The sequence below is a fragment of the Mobula birostris genome, chromosome 8, assembly GCF_030028105.1.
Source record: "Mobula birostris isolate sMobBir1 chromosome 8, sMobBir1.hap1, whole genome shotgun sequence".
NCBI classification, from domain to species: Eukaryota; Metazoa; Chordata; class Chondrichthyes; order Myliobatiformes; family Myliobatidae; genus Mobula; species Mobula birostris.
This window is the reverse complement of record NC_092377.1, coordinates 5,926,449-5,945,941: the sequence shown is the minus strand read 5'-3', so window position 1 is coordinate 5,945,941 and position 19,493 is coordinate 5,926,449.

Genomic DNA, 19,493 nt, shown 5'->3' with positions numbered 1-19,493 from the left:
TCTGAACTGGCAATTTAAACTTTAACAAATCCTGTACAAGGACGCCCAGGTCCTTGTCTTCATTCCTCGTCTGTTCGGGCATCATAGTGCAGTGAGGATGGGTCCAGGGCAGCATTTTGCACTGTGTGTGGGATGTGGGAATTCTGGGAGTCCTCCAATCTCCTAGATAAGACCATAAGACCATATTAACATAAGACATAGGAGCAGAATAAGGCCATTCAGCCCATCAAGTCTTCTTCTCCATTCCATCATGGCTGATCCTAGATCCCGCTCAACTCTATACACAAGCCTTCTCACCATATCTTTTGATGCCCTGAGCTATCAGGAAACTATCAACTTCCACTGTAAATATACCCAAGGACATGTCCTCCACCACAGTCTATAGAAGAGCATTCCACTGATTCACTACCCTCTGACTAAAATAATTCTTCCTTACCTCTGTTCTAAAAGGTTGCCCTTCAACTTTGAGGATGGCAAAGCGGAGTTGGCTGAAGATTTTGGGAATTGTTCACAAGGCGCAGGAAGGAGTTCTCAAATGGCAGGGGTGGGCAACTATGGCCAGCAAAGGAAGTTTAAGAACTGCATAAGAGCCAAGGAAAGGGCATATAAGGTAGTAAAAGTGAGTGGGGTTGGATGATTGGGAAGCTTCTTAAATCTAACAAAAGACAACTGAGAAAGCAATAGGAAGGAAAAAGATGAAATATGAAGGCAGACTAGCCAATATAAAACAGAATACCACAAGCTTTTTCAATTTTATAAAGAGTAAAAGGGAGGTGAGAATTGATATTGGACCACTGGAAAATGATGCTTTTGTCATAGTAATGGGTGTCAGAGAAATGGCAGATGAACTTAATAGGTACTTTGCATCAGTCTTTGCAACAGTCAGTGTGCCAGAGCTCTGTGAGTGTCAGGGAGTAGGACCTATTACAAAGGAAAAAGTGGTAGGGAAACATAAAGGTCTTAAGGTAGATAATTCACCTAGTCTACATCCCAAAGTCTTGAGAGAGGTTGCTGAAGAGATAATGGATGCTGTAGTCCTGATCTTCAAAGAATCACTTGATTCTGGCATGATCCTGGAGGAATGGAAATGTCAGTACACTCTTCAAGAAAGGAGACCAGTTAGCCTAACCTCAGTGGTTGAGAAAGTGTTGGAGTCTATTATTAAGGATGAGGTTTCGAGGTACTTGGAGACGATTGAGAAAATAAGTCAAAGTCTGCATGATTTGTATTAAGGGGAATCTTGCCTGACAATCTGTTAGAGTTCTTCAAGGAAGTAATAAGCAGGGTGGACAAGGAGAGGCAGTAGATGTCATTTACTTGGATTTTCAATTTTTATTGTTATATCTTACTATTTCTAAACCCACCTGCACGTGGCACTGGTAGCAATCCTGAGATTGCTACCCTGGAGGTCCTGTCCTTTAACTTGGCACCTAACTCCCTAAACTCACTTTTCAGGACCTCCTCACTCTTCCTACCCACGTCATTGTTCCCTACATGGACCACGACATCCGGCTGCTCACCCTCCCTCTTGAGAATACTGAGAACTCGATCCGAGATATCATGGACCTTGGCACCAGGGAGGCAACAGACCATCCAGGATTCTCGATCTCTTCCACAGAACCTCTTATCTGTCCCCCTAACTATCGAATCCCCTATCACTACTGCTCTCCTCTTTTCCCTCCTTCCTTTCTGAGCTGAGGGTCCCGCCTCGGTGCCAGAGACACAACCACTGCAACTGGTCCCTGGTAGGTCATCCCCATCAACAGTATCCAAAATGATGTACTTATTATTGGTGGGAACGGTCACAGGGGTGCTCTGCTCATTCTGTCTATTCCCCTTCCCTCTCCTGACAGTCACCCAGCTACCTGTCTCCTGGGTCTTAGGGGTGACTATCTCCTTGTAAGTCCTGTTTATTTCTGCCTCTGCCTCCCAAATGATCCAAAGTTCATCCAGCTACAGCTCTAGTTCCCTAACTCGGGTTGTCAGGAGCTGCAGCTGGATGCACCTTTTACAGGTACTGTCATCAGGGACGATTGTGCTCACCCTGACTTCCCACATCCTGCAAACGGAGCACTCAACTGCCCTAACTGCTGCCTCCATTACCTACTCTTAAGGTAACTGGATTTATTAAAGGAACTTATCAGGTCTTACCTCAACTGGTTCAATACACACTTTTCCACTGTCACACTTGATAGGTCCTATTCTGTCACATCTTATCCTCTTGCTCTTCACATACTTGTAGAATGCCTTGGAGTTTTCCTTAATTCTGTTCACTAAGGCCTTTTCATGGCACCTGCTGGATCACCTAGTTTCATTCTTAAGCTCCTTCCTGCTAGCCTTATAATCTTCTCGATTCATATCATTACCTAGAATTTTAGATCTTTCATAAGCTCTTCTTTTCTTCTTGACTAGAGTTACAACAGCCTTTGTACACCATTGTTCCTGTACCTTACCGTGCTTTCCCTGTCACACTGGAACGTAGCTATGCAAAACTTCATGCAAATATCCCCTGAACAGATGCCACATTTCTTCCGTACGTTTCCCTGAGAACATCTGTTTCCAATTTTTGCTTCCAAGTTCCTACCTGATAGCCTCATATTTCCCCTTATTCCAATTAAACACTTTCCTAACTTGTCTGTTCCTACCTCTGTCCAATGCTATAGTAAAAGAGAAAGAATTGTGATCACTGTCTCCAAAATGCTCTCCCTCTGAGAGATCTGACACCTGACCAGGTTCATTTTTCAATACCAGATCAAGTACAGCCTCTCCTCTTGTAGGCGTATCTACATATTGTGTTTAGAAACCTTCCTGAACTCACCTAACAAATGCCATCCCATCTTAACCCCCTCGCTCTAGGGAGATGCCAATAGATATTTGGGTAACTAAAATCTCCCACTACAACAACCCTATTATCGTTACACCTTTCCAGAATCTGTCCCTAGCTGCTCCTCAATGTCCCTGTTACTATTGGGTGGTCTATAAAAAATATCCAGTAGAGTTATTGACCCCTTCCTGTTCCTAACTTCCACCCACAGAGACTCAGCAGACAATCCCTCTGTAGCCGTCTCTATCTCTGATCAACAGTGCCACACCCCCACCTCTTCTGTCTCCCTCCCTGTCCTTTCTGAAACATCTAAAGCCTGACACTCGAAGTAACCATTCCTGCCCCTGAGCCATCCAAGTCTCTGTAATAGTCACAACATAATAGCTCCAAGTACTGATCCATGATCTAAGCTCATCCGCTTTGTTCATGATACTCCTTGCTTTAAAATAGACACATCTCAAACCGTCGGTCTGAGTGCATCCCTTTTCGATCACCTGCCTAACCTCCCTCTCGCACTGTTTCCAATCTTTCTCTATTTGTGAACCAACGGCCTCTTCCTCCATCTGTTCAGTTTAGGTCCCACATTCCAGTAATTCTAGTTTAAACTCTCCCTGATAGCCTTTGCAAACCTCCCCGCTATGATATTTGTCCTCCTGGATTCAAGTGCAACCCGTCCTTTTTGTACAGTTCATGCCCGCCCCTAAAGATGTCCCAATGACCCAGAAATCTGAATCTCTGCCCTCTGCTCCAATCTCTCAGACATGCATTTATCCTCCACCTCATCCTATTCCTATACTCACTGTTGCGTGGCACAGGCAGTAATCCCGAGATTACTACCTTTGAGGTCCTGCTTCTCAACTTCCTTCCTAACATCCTGTCGTCTGTTTTCAGGACCTCCTCCTGTTTCCTACCTATGTCGTTGGTACCAATAATTACCAAGACCTCAGGCTGTCCTCCTTCCCACTTCAGGATTTCGTGGACGCGATCAGAAACATCCCGGACCCTGGCACCTGGGAAGCAAACTACCATCCGCGTTTCTTTCTTGAATCCACAGATTCGCTTGTCTGACCCCCTAACTATAGAGTCCCCTGTCACTGCTGCCATTCTCTTCCTTTCCCTACCCTTCTGAGCCACAGGGCCAGACTCTGTGCTAGAGGTACGACCACTGTTGCTTCCCCCAGGTAGGCTGTCCTCCCCCAAAAGTGCGCAAACAGGAGTACTTATTGTTAAGGGGGACAGCCACAAGGGTGCTCTCTAACATCTGACCCTTGCCCTTCCCTCTCCTGACTGTTATCCACTTATCTGTCTCCCCAGGCCCCGATGTGACTACCTGCCTATAGCTCCTCTCCATCACTTCCTCACTCTCCCTGACCAGATGAAGGTCATCGAGCTGTATCTCCAGTTCCTTAACCTGGTCCCTAAGGAGCTGCAGCTCAAACACCTGCCACAGATGTGGCCGTCCGGGAGGCTGGGAGTCTCCAGGATCTCCCATATCTGACACCCAGTATAGAACACTGGCCTCACACACATACTTCCTGTCTCTGTTCTACACAGGCAACCTCCCTCGCTTCGACCTGTTATTCCCGATGCCTCGTTGGAGCCTCTGTCTCCCTCTCCTCCAATGCCCACTCTATAAAGCTGCCTCCTTTTGTACTCTTCTCGCTGTTCTAATTGGCGGATGTCCACGCGCTTGCACAGTTGTGCCCCCGATCAAACTGCTGAAGAAATAGTCATCGCGGATTCCATAGTGACAGGAACAGACGGGAGGTTCTGTCGGCCTGATAGAGATACCCGCATGGCATGTTTCCTCCCAGGTGCCAGGGTACAGGATGTTATAATGGGTGACTTCAATCTACATGTAGATTGGGTGAACCAAATTGGTAAAGGTGCTGAGGAAGAGGATTTCTTGGAATGTATGCGGGATGGTTTTTTGAACCAACATGTCGAGGAACCAACTAGAGAGCAGGCTATTCTGGACTGGGTTTTGAGCAATGAGGAAGGGTTAATTAGCAATCTTGTCGTGAGAGGCCCCTTGGGTAAGAGTGACCATAATATGGTGGAATTCTTCATTAAGATGGAGAGTGACATAGTTAATTCGGAAACAAAGGTTCTGAACTTGAAGAGGGGTAACTTTGAAGGTATGAGACGTGAATTAGCTAAGATGGACTGGCAAATGACACTTAAAGGATTGATGGTGGATATGCAATGGCAAGCATTTAAAGGTTGCATGGATGAACTGAAACAAATGTTCATCCCAGTTTGGCAAAAGAATAAATCAAGGAAGGTAGTGCACCCGTGGCTGACAAGAGAAATTAGGGATAGTATCAATTCCAAAGAAGAAACATACAAATTAGCCAGAGAAAGTGGCTCACCTGAGGACTGGGGGAAATTCAGAGTTCAGCAGAGGAGGACAAAGGGCTTAATTCGGAAGGGGAAAAAAGATTATGAGAGAAAACTGGCAGGAAACGTAAAAACGGACTGTAAAAGCTTTTATAGATATGTGGAAAGGAAAAGACTGGTAAAGATAAATGTAGGTCCCCTGCAGACAGAAACAGGTGAATTGATTATGGGGAGCAAGGACATGGCAGACCAATTGAATAATTACTTTGGTTCTGTCTTCACTAAGGAGGACATAAATAATCTTCCAGAAATAGTAGGGGATAGAGGGTCCAGTGAGATGGAGGAACTGAGCGAAATACATGTTAGTAGGGAAGTGGTGTTAGGTAAATTGAAGGGATTGAAGGCAGATAAATCCCCAGGGCCAGATGGTCTGCATCCCAGGGTGCTTAAGGAAGTAGCCCAAGAAATAGTGGATGCATTAGTGATAATTTTTCAAAACTCATTAGATTCTGGACTAGTTCCTGAGGATTGGAGGGTGGCTAATGTAACTCCACTTTTTAAAAAAGGAGGGAGAGAGAAACCGGGGAATTATAGATCGGTTAGTCTAACGTCGGTGGTGGGGAAACTGCTGGAGTCAGTTATCAAGGATGTGATAACAGCACATTTGGAAAGCGGTGAAATGATCGGACAAAGTCAGCATGGATTTATGAAAGGAAAATCATGTCTGACGAATCTCATAGAATTTTTTGAGGATGTAACTAGTAGAGTGGATAGGGGAGAACAGGTGGATGTGGTATATTTGGATTTTCAGAAGGCTTTTGACAAGGTCCCACACAGGAGATTACTGTGCAAACTTAAAGCACACGGTATTGGGGGTAAGGTATTGATGTGGATAGAGAATTGGTTAGCAGACAGGAAGCAAAGAGTGGGAATAAACGGGACCTTTTCAGAATGGCAGGCGGTGACTAGTGGGGTACCGCAAGGCTCAGTGCTGGGACCTCAGTTGTTTATAATATATATTAATGACTTGGATGAGGGAATTAAATGCAGCATCTCCAAGTTTGTGGATGACACGAAGCTGGGTGGCAGTGTTAGCTGTGAGGAGGATGCTAAGAGGATGCAGGGTGACTTGGATAGGTTGGGTGAATGGGCAAATTCATGGCAGATGCAATTTAATGTGGATAAATGTGAAGTTATCCACTTTGGTGGCAAAAATAGGAAAACAGATTATTATCTGAATGGTGGCCGATTAGGAAAAGGGAAGGTGCAACGAGACCTGGTTGTCATTATACACAAGTCATTGAAAGTGGGCATGCAGGTACAGCAGGCGGTGAAAAAGGCGAATGGTATGCTGGCATTTATAGCGAGAGGATTCGAGTACAGGAGCAGGGAGGTACTACTGCAGTTGTACAAGGCCTTGGTGAGACCACACCTGGAGTATTGTGTGCAGTTTTGGTCCCCTAATCTGAGGAAAGACATCCTTGCCATAGAGGGAGTACAAAGAAGGTTCACCAGATTGATTCCTGGGATGGCAGGACTTTCATATGAAGAAAGACTGAATGAACTAGGCTTGTACTCGTTGGAATTTAGAAGATTGAGGGGGGGATCTGATTGAAACGTATAAGATCCTAAAGGGATTGGACAGGCTAGATGCAGGAAGATTGTTCCCGATGTTGGGGAAGTCCAGAACGAGGGGCCACAGTTTGAGGATAAAGGGGAAGCCTTTTAGGACCGAGATTAGGAAAAACTTCTTCACACAGAGAGTGGTAAATCTGTGGAATTCTCTGCCACAGGAAACAGTTGAGACCAGTTCATTGGCTATATTTAAGAGGGAGTTAGATATGGCCCTTGTGGCTACGGGGGTCAGGGGGTATGGAGGGAAGGCTGGGGCGGTGTTCTGAGTTGGATGATCAGCCATGATCATAATAAATGGCGGTGCAGGCTCGAAGGGCCGAATGGCCTACTCCTGCACCTATTTTCTATGTATGTTTCTATGTATGTCTCGGATTGGGTGCAGAGTATTCTGAAGGGAGAGGTGAACAGTGAGAAGCCTTGGTACACATTGGTACCAGTGACATAGGTTGGAAAAGGGAAGAAGTCCTGAAAAGAGAATTCAAGGAGCTGGGTAGGAATCCAAAAAGCTGGACCTCCAGGGTAGTAATCCCAGGATTGCTGCCTGTGCCTCATGCTGACAAACACAAGAATAGCATGATCAGGCATATCAATGAGTGGCTGAGAGACCGGTGTATGGGGAAGGGCTTCAGGTTCCTGGATCATTGGGGCCTCTTCTGGGGAGGTACAACCTGTACAAAAAGGACAGGTTACACCTGAACCTAAAGGGGTCCAATATCCTTGCTGGTGGGCTTAATAGAGCTGTTAGGGAGGGTTTAAACTAATTTGGCAAGGGGATGGGAACTAGAGTGATAGGGCTGAGGAAGGGGGAAACAGAAGTAAATCAAAGATAATGTGCAACAGGGAAGATAGAAAGGACAGGCAGGAGATGAGGCATAATCACAGCCAGAGGGATGATTTGCAGGGCAATAGAGGCATGGTGAGTTAAAACATAAGACAACAAATACTGGACTGAAAGTGCTATAATTGAATGCATGCAGCATAATAACATGGACAATCTTGAAATCCAGCTACAGATTGGCAAATATGATGTGGCCATCTCTGAAACTTGGCTAAAGGATGGCTGTCATTGTGAGCTGAACATCCAAGGATATACAGTGTATCGGAAAGATAGGTTAATAAGTTGAGGGTGTGGTGTGGCTCTGTATATAAGAAATAATATCAAATCATTAGAAAGGGATGACATAGGATTGGAAGGTATAGAGTCTCTATGGGTTGAGTTAAGAAATGGCAAGGGTAATAGGACCCTAATGGCAGTTGTATACAGGCCTTCAGACAGCAACTGGGATGTGGATTACAAATTACAGCAGGGGATAGAAAAGATGTGTCAGAAGGGCAACGTCACCGTTGGGGATTTTAACAGGAAAGTAGATGAGGAAAACCAGGCCAGTACTGGACCTCAAGAGAGAGTATCTGTAGAAGGTCTGAAGAATGGCTTTTTAGAACAGCTTGTTGTTAAGCCCACTAGAGGTTCAGCTATGCTGGATTGGGTGTTGTGCAAAGATCCAGAGGTGATATGAGAACTTAAGGTTAAGGAACCCTTAAGGAACAGTAATCACAATATGATCGAGTTCACTTTGAAAAGGAGAAGGAGAAGCTAAATTCAACTGTGTCAGTATTTCAATGGAATAAAGGAAATTACAATGGTAAGTTGACTGGAAAGGGACAATAGCAAGAAGGACAACAGAGCAGCAATGGCTGGAGTTTCTGTGAAAAATGAAGGAAGTGCAAGACAGATACCTTCAAAATGAGAAGAAAGTTTCAAATGGAAGAAGGACACAACCGTGACTGACATGTGAAGTCAAGGCCAAAGTAAAAGTAAAAGTGAAAGAGTATACAGGGAAGCCAAAGCTCGTAGGAAGATAGAGGATTGGGAAGCTTTTAAAAACTTGCAGAAGAAAACTAAAAAGGTCATTAGGAAGGAAAAGATGAATTATGAAAGGAAGCTGGCGACTAATATCGACGAAGATATGAAAAGCTTTTTTAAGTATATAAAGGGTAAAAGAGAGTTTATGGTAGATGTGGGACCAATAAAAAATGACACTGGAACTATTGTAATCAGAAACACAGAAATGGCTGAGCAACTGGATGCGTATTTTGCATCAGTCTTCACAGTGGAAGACATCTATAGTATTCTGGACACTCAAGAGTGTCAGAGAAGTGAAGAATAGATTCACAATGATCATGCCTGAACTGGACGGCCTGTGTTTTAAGGAGAAACTGGATGGGTTGGGACTGTTTTCCCAGCAGTAAAGAACACAGAGGAGTGGGCTGACAGAAGTTACGAGCGATGTCAGAGTAAATTTATGATGAATGTTTAAATGTGATGGGCCTATGCATGCCGGAATTCAGAAAAATCAGAAAGGAGGAATCCAAAGCATGCTGAATATTGAAAAGGCTAGATAGATTGGATGTGGAGGGGATGTTTCCTATGGTGGGAGAGTCTAGGACCAGAAAGCACAGTCTCAGAAACGAGGTGTGTCCATTTAGAACACAGATAAGTTGGAATTCTGGTTTAAAATGGTTCTGCAGAAGTTGGGCAGCAGTTTACTAGTGTTTTTTAATGCAAGAAGTATGACTAAAAACTTTATAAATAACACTTTTTCTCTGGTAAATTGTAGTGAACTATCACCGCAAACAATAAAGAGGCAAGCTAAAATGAGGGTCAAGGCTTGTGGGTGCAGATGACCTACTCCTGCTCCTATTTCTTATGATGCAAAGCCAGAGCATGGATGTTCGAGGAGAAGTGGCTGGAGTGAGGTTCAGGCATATCCGAGATGGAGTCGGACTGAGTGAATGGGAGAGGAGTTGGAACGGAGGGGCTGGATTGATCTAATATCCAGGCCGAATTGGAAAGATCAAATACAGGCCGAAACACGGCAGCGGCATTGGGATGGATAGCAGGGTCCAGGCCCACAGCATATCATTGTGGTAGGGGCCCAGATCCTACAGCAGTGGGACAACCTGGTGTTTGGATTTAAGCATTGACCCAGGTAGACTGGAAAGGCAGGATGTCAGGACTGGAGGCGAGGAATGGGCCAGTTCTGCTTGCTCTTCCGCAATGCATCATTCTCTCTTCATGGTGCTGAGGCAGTGAGACTAGTCTGTTTGCTCCAGTCTTTGTGTGTGAACTTCGCTGTGTGATGAACGGGGGCTGAGGCTATGGGCCTGGTCCGTCTGCTCCAAGCTTCGTGTCTGCAAGAGTCAAAACGATTTGCCCCGCTGTATGATGTGCTGAGGCTATGGGCCTAATCTGACTGCTCCAAGTTCCATGTCTATGGACTCTAGTTCTGAATGCTGTTGCTTGCTTTTACTATTTGCATAATCTATGTTTTCTTTTCTTCAGTCTCTGCGCATTAGGTTTTGGTCTTTTTTGGAATTGGGTTTCTTGTTTTGTGGCTGCCTGTAAGTAGTCAAATCTCACAGTTGTATTATTAATATGTATTTTGATAATAAGTGTACTTTGGACTTTGAATTTCTTCAGCCAGAGGGTGGTGAACCTGTTGAATTCATTGCCAAAGACAATTGTAGAGACCAAGTTATTGGGTATACTTGTAACCAGGTGACCATTGAATATCCAATTTTTTTATTGTGAAAGTGCACTTATATATTCACCTTGGTAATGCTAAAGTAGGTGGCTGTGCCTTTAAGAGAAAACGGTGATGTCATTTTGCTTGGGTGGAATAGAACGAAGAGTTGCCATGTTCTAGAAAGGACGATGTTCGAATGTTTTTCCCAGGTTTGGTGAGGAAAGATGAATAATATTTGATAATATCCATGTAAATTCATTTATACTCGTTTGGAAGTCTAGAATATCAGTAATTTGAAGTGTTTTACAAGTGGATGCTTCAGATTTTCGTGAGTAAATTAATCAGCACTGGATAGCGTGATTGAGAGGTTCCTTAATTGACCTACTAGGTTGATCTTTTTAATAATTCAACGACAAGGCAATATATTGTCAAAGTTTATTTGTCTTTCTTTATTGTTTCATGAACGAATGTGAATGTAACAGAGTAATGTGAATGTGTTAATCTCTGGTCAAGTAGCGTGAGCGAGGAGAACTCATTTCAAGGTCTAGAGTATAAATGTTTGGAAGTTAAGCACATCAGTTCCAAATATTTGTCGCTACCGTAATGGTTCTGTATATTTTGTTTTAGTTATTTTCATATGCATACGTAACAAGCGTATGGTCTTAAGTTAAACTGAGATTGTAAAAGCAGGAACTGTTTTAAATTTCTTTTGTTGTTTTTATTTTGATACCCTCTTTCTGCAATAAAGCATCTAAAACAGATCAAGAAATTTAAGACCCAAGAAAGTATTTGTTGCCCTGTGTGTGTATTTTTCCCCAGGATACAAAATATTTAAAGCAGAGATGTTGATAGGTTGTTGATTAGTAAAGATGACAAAGAATAGAGGAGAAGGCAGGAGAATGGGGTTGAGAGGGATAATAAACCAGCCATGAAGGAATGATGGGTTAACCTTAATAAGCGGGGCACCAGCATTCTGGCAAGCAGGTTTGCCTCTGCAACATGGGTATGTTTAAACTAAGTAGTGGGGAGGAGGGGATGAACTGGAAATATAAGGATGGAGATAAAGGGAAAGTGAGAATAAGAAAAGTTAAGAAAGACAGCAGAATCAACAGAGCAGAAAGCTCAAGAAGGGATTGTACAGTATGGCCAAGTGAAATAGGAATTGATATAGGAGATGAGGGGAGTAATGAATTAAAAGTATTGTATATGAATGCACGGAGTATAAGAAATAAAGTGGATGGGCTTGAGGCACAGTTGGAAATTGGTAAGTATGATGTTGTGGGAATAACAGAGACATGGCTTCAAGTGGACAGGGCCTGGGAAATGAATATTCAAGGATGTACGTCCTATCGAAAGGACAGACTGATGATGGGCAGAGGGGGTGGGGTGGCTCTGTTGGTGATGAATGATATTCAGTCCCTTGCGAGGGGGAACATAGAATCAGGAGACATAGAGTCAATATGAATAGAACTGAGAAATTCTAAGGGTAGAAAGACCCTAATGGGAGTTATCTACAGGCCTCCAAACAGTAGTCTGGATGTAGGGTGTAAGTTGAACCAAGTGTTAAAATTGGCATGTCGCAAAGGTAATGCTACAGTTGTTATGGGGGACTTCAACATGCAGGTAGACTGGAGGAATCAGGTTGGTACTGGACCCCAAGAAAGGGAGTTTGTGGAATCCCTCCGAGATGGATTCTTAGAACAGTTTGTAATGGAGACTACCAGAGAGAACGCAATTCTAGATTTAGTGTTGTGCAATGAACCGGATTTGATCAGGGACCTCGAGGTAAAGGAGCCATTAGGAGGTAGTGACCATAATATGATGTTATAATCTACAATTTGAGAGGGAGAAGGGAAACTCTGAAGAGTCAGTATTACAGTTGAACAAAGGGAACTATGGGGCTATGAGGGAGGAGCTGGCCAAAGTTCAATGGAACAATACCCTAGCAGGATGACAGTGGAACAACAACGGCAAGTGTTTCTGGGAATAATGCGGAAGGTGCAGGATCAGTTCATTCCAAAGAGGAAGAAAGATCCTAAGGGGGGTATGGGGAGGCCGTGGTTGACAAGGGAAGTAATGGACAGTATAAAAGTAAAAGAGAAGAAGTATAACATAGCAAAGATGAGTGGGAAGCCGGAAGATTGGGAAACTTTTAAAGAGCAACAGAAGGTAACTAAAAAGGCAATACGCAGAGAAAAAATGAGGTACGAAGGTAAACTAGCCAAGAATATAAAGGAGGATAGTAAAAGCTTCTTTAGGTATGTGAAAAGGAAAAAAGTAGTTAAGACCAAAATTGAGCCCTTGAAGACAGAAACGGGTGAATTTATTATGGGGAACAAGGAGATGGCAGATGAGTTGAACAGGTACTTTGGATCTGTCTTCACTAGGGAAGACACAAATAATCTCCCAGATGTAATAGTGGCCAGAGGACCTAGGGTAATGGATGAATTGAAGGAAATTTATATTAGGCAGGAAGTGGTGTTGGATAGACTGTTGGGTCTGAAGGCTGATAAGTCCCCGGGACCTGATGGTCTGCATCCAGGGTACTTAAGGAGGTGGCTTTAGAAATCGTGGACGCATTGGTAATCTTTTTCCAATGTTCTATAGATTCAGGATCAGTTCCTGTGGACTGGAGGGTGGCTAATGTTGTCCCTTTCTTCAAAAAGGGAGGAAGAGAGAAAACAGGGAATTATAGACCAGTTAGCCTGACGCCGGTGGTGGGAAAGATGCTGGAGTCAATTATAAAAGATGAAATTATGACACAGCTGGATAGCAGTAACAGGATCAGTCTAAGTCAGCATGAATTTACGAAGGGGAAATCGTGCTTGACTAATCTTCTGGAATTTTTTGAGGATGTAACTATGAAAATGGACAAGGGAGAGCCAGTGGATGTAGTGTACCTGGACTTTCAGAAAGCCTTTGATAAAGTCCCACATAGGAGATTAGTGGGCAAAATTAGGGCACATGGTATTGGGGGCAGAGTACTGACATGGATTGAAAATTGGCTGGCTGACAGAAAACAAAGAGTAGCGATTAATGGGTCCCTTTCGGAATGGCAGGCGGTGACCAGTGGGGTACACTGTTTACAATATATATTAATGATTTAGATGAGGGAATTAAAAGTAACATTAGCAAATTTGCCGATGACACAAAGCTGGGTGGCAGTGTGAAATGTGAGGAGGATGTTATGAGAATGCAGGGTGACTTGGACAGGCTGGGTGAGTGGGCAGATGCATGGCAGATGCAGTTTAATGTGGATAAATGTGAGGTTATCCACTTTGGTGGTAAGAACAGGAAGGCAGATTATTATCTAAATGGAGTCAAGTTAGGAAAAGGGGAGGTATAACGAGATCTAGGTGTTCTTGTACATCAGTCACTGAAAGCAAGCATGCAAGTACAGCAGATTGTGAAGAAAGCTAATGGCATGCTGGCCTTCATAACAAGGGGAATTGAGTATAAGAGCAAAGAGGTCCTTCTGCAGCTGTACAGAGCCCTGGTGAGACCACACCTGGAGTACTGTGTGCAGTTTTGGTCTCCAAGTTTGAAGAAGGACATTCTTGCTATTGAAGGAGTGCAGCGTAGGTTCACAAGATTAATTCCCGGGATGGCGGGACTTCATATGTTGAAAGGTTGGAGCGACTGGGCTTGTATACTCTGGAATTTAGAAGGCTGAGAGGGGATCTTATTGAAACATATAAGACTATTAAAGGATTGGACACGCTGGAGGCAGGAAGCATGTTCCCGCTGATGGGTGAGTCCAGAACCAGAGGCCACAGTTTAAGAATTAGGGGTAGGCCATTTAGAACGGAGTTGAGGAAAAACTTTTTCACCCAGAGAGTGGTGGATGTATGGAATGTTCTGCCCCAGAAGGCTGTGGAGGCCAAGTCTCTGGATGCTTTCAAGAAAGAGATGGATAGAGCTCTTAAAGATAGCGGAATCAAAGGTTATGGGGATAAGGCAGGGACTGGATACTGATTGTGGATGATCAGCCATGTTCACAGTGAATGGCGGTGCTGGCTCGAAGGGCCAAATGGCCTACTCCTGCACCTATTGTCTATTGTCTATTGACAGGGCAGACTCGATGCTTCCTTGTCTTACAGCCTGTATGGTGCGTGATCACAATCTCTTTGCATGGGGAATGGTGTTTGAAAAGAGATGCCATTGTTTTGATATGAGATTTAAAGGGGAGTTTGGACTAGATTTTTCATACAGAAACACAAGGAAATCTGCAGATGCTGGAAATTCAAGCAACACACACAAAATGCTGGTGGAACACAGCAGGCCAGGCAGCATTAATAGGAAGAGGCCCGAAACCTCGACTGTACTTCTTCCTGTAGGTGCTGCCTGGCCTCTTTCATACAGAAGATCGATGATTACACAGAGTGAACTAGAAGTGAGACAATAATAGTGTATGTAAAGATACACAGTTAAGAAAGGTGGTGAGGGATCAGAATCAGGTTCAATACTACTGGCATTGTGGTGAAATTTGTGGTTTTGCAGCAGCAGTACATTGCAATTCATAATCAAAAACTATGAATTACAATAAATATATATATGCAAAATTAAATTTATGAAGTCAGCAAAAAGAGAACAAAGTATTCATGGGTTTAATATCCATTCAGAAATCTGATGGCAGAGGGAAAAAGCTGTTCCTGAAACATTGAGTGTGTGTCTTCAGGCTCCTCTTGATGGTAGCAATGAGAAGTTGGGCATGTCCTGGGTGATGGGAGTCTTTAATGATGGATGCCGCCTCTTTGAGTCATTATCTTTTGAAGACGTCCTCTATGTTGGGGAGGCCAGTGTCCATGGTGGAGCTGCCCGACTTTACAACTTGCTGCGGCACTTTTCAATCCTCTACAGTAGACCCTTCATATCAGACGGTGCCACAGCCAGTTTGAATGCTCTTCACAGCACATCTGCAGATACTTGTGAGTGTCTTTGTGACAATTTGCGATATGTGCCAGGCATACGCAAAAGGCTCAGGTAGGCACTTTGATTGGCATGGACTGATAGGCACATTTCCATGCTGTATAACTCCATGAATCTGTCCAGTGGATGAAAATTCTGCAACTTCTCTGGCTTGAAACCATCAGTCTTGGTTGTGAATATCAATGACAACTTGCTGATGCAATTTTTCTGGCTAGTTAACTGTTAAGAGCTGGTGGAGAGTCTGTTGAATAAGAGAATTGCTTTAATAGAGTCATAGAGCACTACAGCACAGAAAAGGCTCTTTGGCCCACCTAATCCTTGCCAAATTATTACTCTCTCTAGAAGAACCAACAAGCACCTGGGCCCAGTCCTCCATACACCTCCTATATGTGTAGCTATCCTAACTTCTCTTAAATGTTGTAATCAAAGCTGTATGCTTCACTTCCTTTGGCAGCTCCTTCTACACTCTCACCACCCTCTGCATGAAGACGTTCTCCATCATGTTCCCCTTAAACATTTCACCTTTCACTCTTAAACCATAAGCCTTGGAGGAGAGACAGCATTGATAAAAGATTTATTGAAGCTACAGCTATAACAGGCACTAACTAGAGCGAGATGATATCAGCAGAGAGTGGTGTCCAAGATCTTTAACATGTAACCCGGTTCTAGTTCTGTTGAATCATACCACGGAATTTGGTCAGGTTTTTTTTGTGTAAGTATTGTGAATCGACTTTCCATCGATGACCCACCATTTCATCCAATGAACAAGAAACAAGATGGCGAGTGCCCAAGATTGAAAAACCAGCGCGGGAATGGAATGCTTCAAGGCATACAGTAGAGGATTTTAAATGCTCAGATGCATAACTTTATTTCTCATTCAAAGGAATTGAATTTGATGTTTTGGATTAACTAATTATTTTTGCAAGGACTTTGATAAGTGACTGAATGAGATTTACTTTGTTTAAAGATTGTGATGTTAGAGAATTTGTCGTCATGAAAGGAGCTAAGATATAGATACATTTTTTCCTTTTTTTGGTGTGGGTGGGTGTTGAATTTGAATTTGTAGGCATGCTGACCTGAAACTGAAACTGAGAAGACAACTCTTCGACATTCTAACAAAAGACAGATTCAAAGGTTCAAGGGTTCAAGAGTTCAATTCAATGGCAGAGAAATGCTTTTCCTTCGCAAACATCCACAAAAACAGAGAAGTGCCCCAAAGAATGAATGACAGTTAAACGTCATTCCCCCTCCCCCTCCAGCTTCCTCCTCCCACACATAAGCAGCAGCGAGAAACAAGCCAGGAAGTGTCATGGGTTGGTTAATACTAATTATGGTGATTCTTTTGCAATGGAATGCAAGGAGCTTACTGGCCAGCAGCCAGGAATTCAAGCACTTTATTAAAGAAACGGTTGTAAAGCCAGATGCAGTGTGTATTCAGGAAACCAACTTTAGACTTTGTGGTACAGTATATAGGTATACAATGATAGGGAAAGAGAGACATCTAGAGGGAGGAGGGGGTTGTGCTATGTTAATCATGCAAGGTATACCATATAGGGAACTGTAAAAAGGAGATGATCAGGAATACATAGTGGTGGAAGTGTGGGAGAGAGGGGAAGAAGTGGTTAAAATTAACTACTACAATCCATATAAAAGGTTGGATTTGGACAGCCTATTAAGGATACAAGGACAAAGCAAACATAAAGTAGTGTGGTGAGCAGATTTCAATGCTCACAGCACAATATGGGGGATCCAATTATAGATTCAAATGGAAAGGTAATTGAAGATTTGACGGAAGAAAGGGATTTGGTGTGTATGAATAATGGTAGAGGAACAAGGATAAACATAACAACAGGAACTGAGTCAGTATTAGATATTACGTTAGTGTTTAATACCTTGTCTGGAGTTAGTAACTGGGGAGTTTGGACTACTTCAGCAATAGGCAGTGATCACTACCCAGTTTTATGTTCAGTGGGTGAAAGAGTTAAAGTAAGAACAGGTGGTGGAATCCCAAAGTGGGTGTTTGGAAAAGCAGATTGGGGTAAGTTCCAGAAGTGAGTGAAGAAGCATTGACAAGGATTGACATTACTGGAAATTGTCATAAGGGGGCACTGTGAGCAGACCCAAATGCAAGGAACAAACACTGAAGTACTAGGAACTGGACTGGACTAGAGTTCGAGACGGGACAGGACACTAACTAGGAGCTGGGACAGAAACACATACTTGGGCTAGGACTTAGGCTAGGAAAGCGGGACCAGGACAGGAACTGGGAACAAGGAACCTGGGCTTGGACTGGACAAGGACCCAGAACCTGGGTCTTGACTTGGGCTCGGACCCCGGAACTAGGTGAGGACATGATGTGGCTACAGGACTGGATGAGGCTTGGGTGCAGGACTAGGCGAGGCTTGGATGCAGGATTCGGCGAGGCTTGGGTTCTTCGATGAGGGGATTCCAGCACAGTACGAGGAATCTCCAGCACAGGGCTGGGCGAGGTACTCCTGGGCTGGGCGAGGCACATGGACAGGACGAGAACACGAAGCCTTCACTTGATCTTGGGACACCTGAACACAGAGCCGTAGCCCTGGGAGAGACAGGAACAGAGGGACATGGAACACAGAGCCGGGACCCTTCCTTGGGAACAGGACTTGGGGCCAGGGCTCTACACAGAGTCAGGACCCCTCCTAGAGAGCAGGACATAGGGCCGATACTCATACACAGAACACAGAGAGACAGTTCTCCACTCAAGGTAGCGGCAAACGGCCAGACCTACCTTGCGAAGGCATGGACACAGAGACAGTTCCCAACTCAAGGTAGCAGGAATCCCTACCTAGCGAAGGCAAGGACACAAAGAGACAGTTCCAAACAACAATAGACAGTTCCTTATCTAGACACAGCAAGGCTTCAGTCTTGCTCTGGTGGTAGAACTTGACAGCAATACAGGCCAGGACACAGGCAAGTCTTCAGGCCAAGGATTCAGGCAAAGTTTGCAGGCAAGGGTGAAGGAACAGTCCAGCAAATGAAGCTGAACCCAGGAGCTATTTGTGTAGCCAGCCCAAAATGAGAATCATGTGCCTCAATTAGAGCACCCAACAGAACAAGGGGAAAACGGAAAACCTGGAATAAGGAACGATGGACCAGACCGTAAACCGGAATGCGGACTACACGGACCAGACCATGAACATAGATGAATTAAACAGTCAGATGACTTCAGTAATTATTACGGCAGCAGAAGGATCTATACCCAGGAGTAAAAATAGGATGAATGGAAGACTGGTACCATGGTGGACAGAAGAATATTGTCAGGCTGTAAGAAGCAGAAATAGAGCACTCAGGATAGTTAAAAGAACCCATAATATGCAGCATTTGATTCAATATAAGAAGGCATAGGCAGTGGTGAGAAGAATTATATGTCAAGTTAAAAGGGCAAGTTGGAGGAGTATTTGCAACAAAATAGGAAGAACAACACCTGTGAGAGAGGTATGGGGAATTATTAAGAGGATGGGAGGAGACGGAAGGGAATGGGAATGTCCGGTAATAATATCTGAGGAGGAAAAAGCGGTCTCCAGTAGGGATAAGGCTGAGATCATGGCCAAGTTGTTTGTACAGATACACAGTGCAGAAAATTTGTCTGAAGAAGGGAGAAGAAGAAGGGAAAGAACAATGAGTCAACACCCAGGTGTGTTAAAAAAACAGGAGGGAAGAAATTGATGATGTAATTGATGATCCATTTACATTGGCAGAAATGGTGAGAGCAATAAAGAGATTGAGACCAACCTCCTCAGGGAAAGATCTGATTTGCTATGTTATACAAAAAAATCTAGAAGATGAAGCACTCTTGAAGTTGCTGCATTTTTGTAGCAGAGTGTGGGAGGAGGGAAGATTACCAAGTGCACTGAAAGAAGCAGTAGTAATTCCAATAAGGAAACCTGGCAAGGATCCGTCAAAACACACTAGCTACAGACCAATAGGATTAACATCAAATATATGCAAGATAATGGAAAGGATGATAACAGAAAGGTTATTGTATGAGCTTGAGAAGAGGGGAATGCTGGCAAGTTATCAGGGTTGTTTTAGGAAGGGAAAGAATTCCATGGACTCAGTGATAAGGTTAGAGACTGAAATAGGAAAGGCCCAGGCAAATAAAGAGTCAGTAGTTGCAGTGTTTTTTGACATAGAAAAAGCCTATGATATGATATGGAAGGAAGGATTGTTAATTAAACTGCACAAGATGGAGGTTGGTG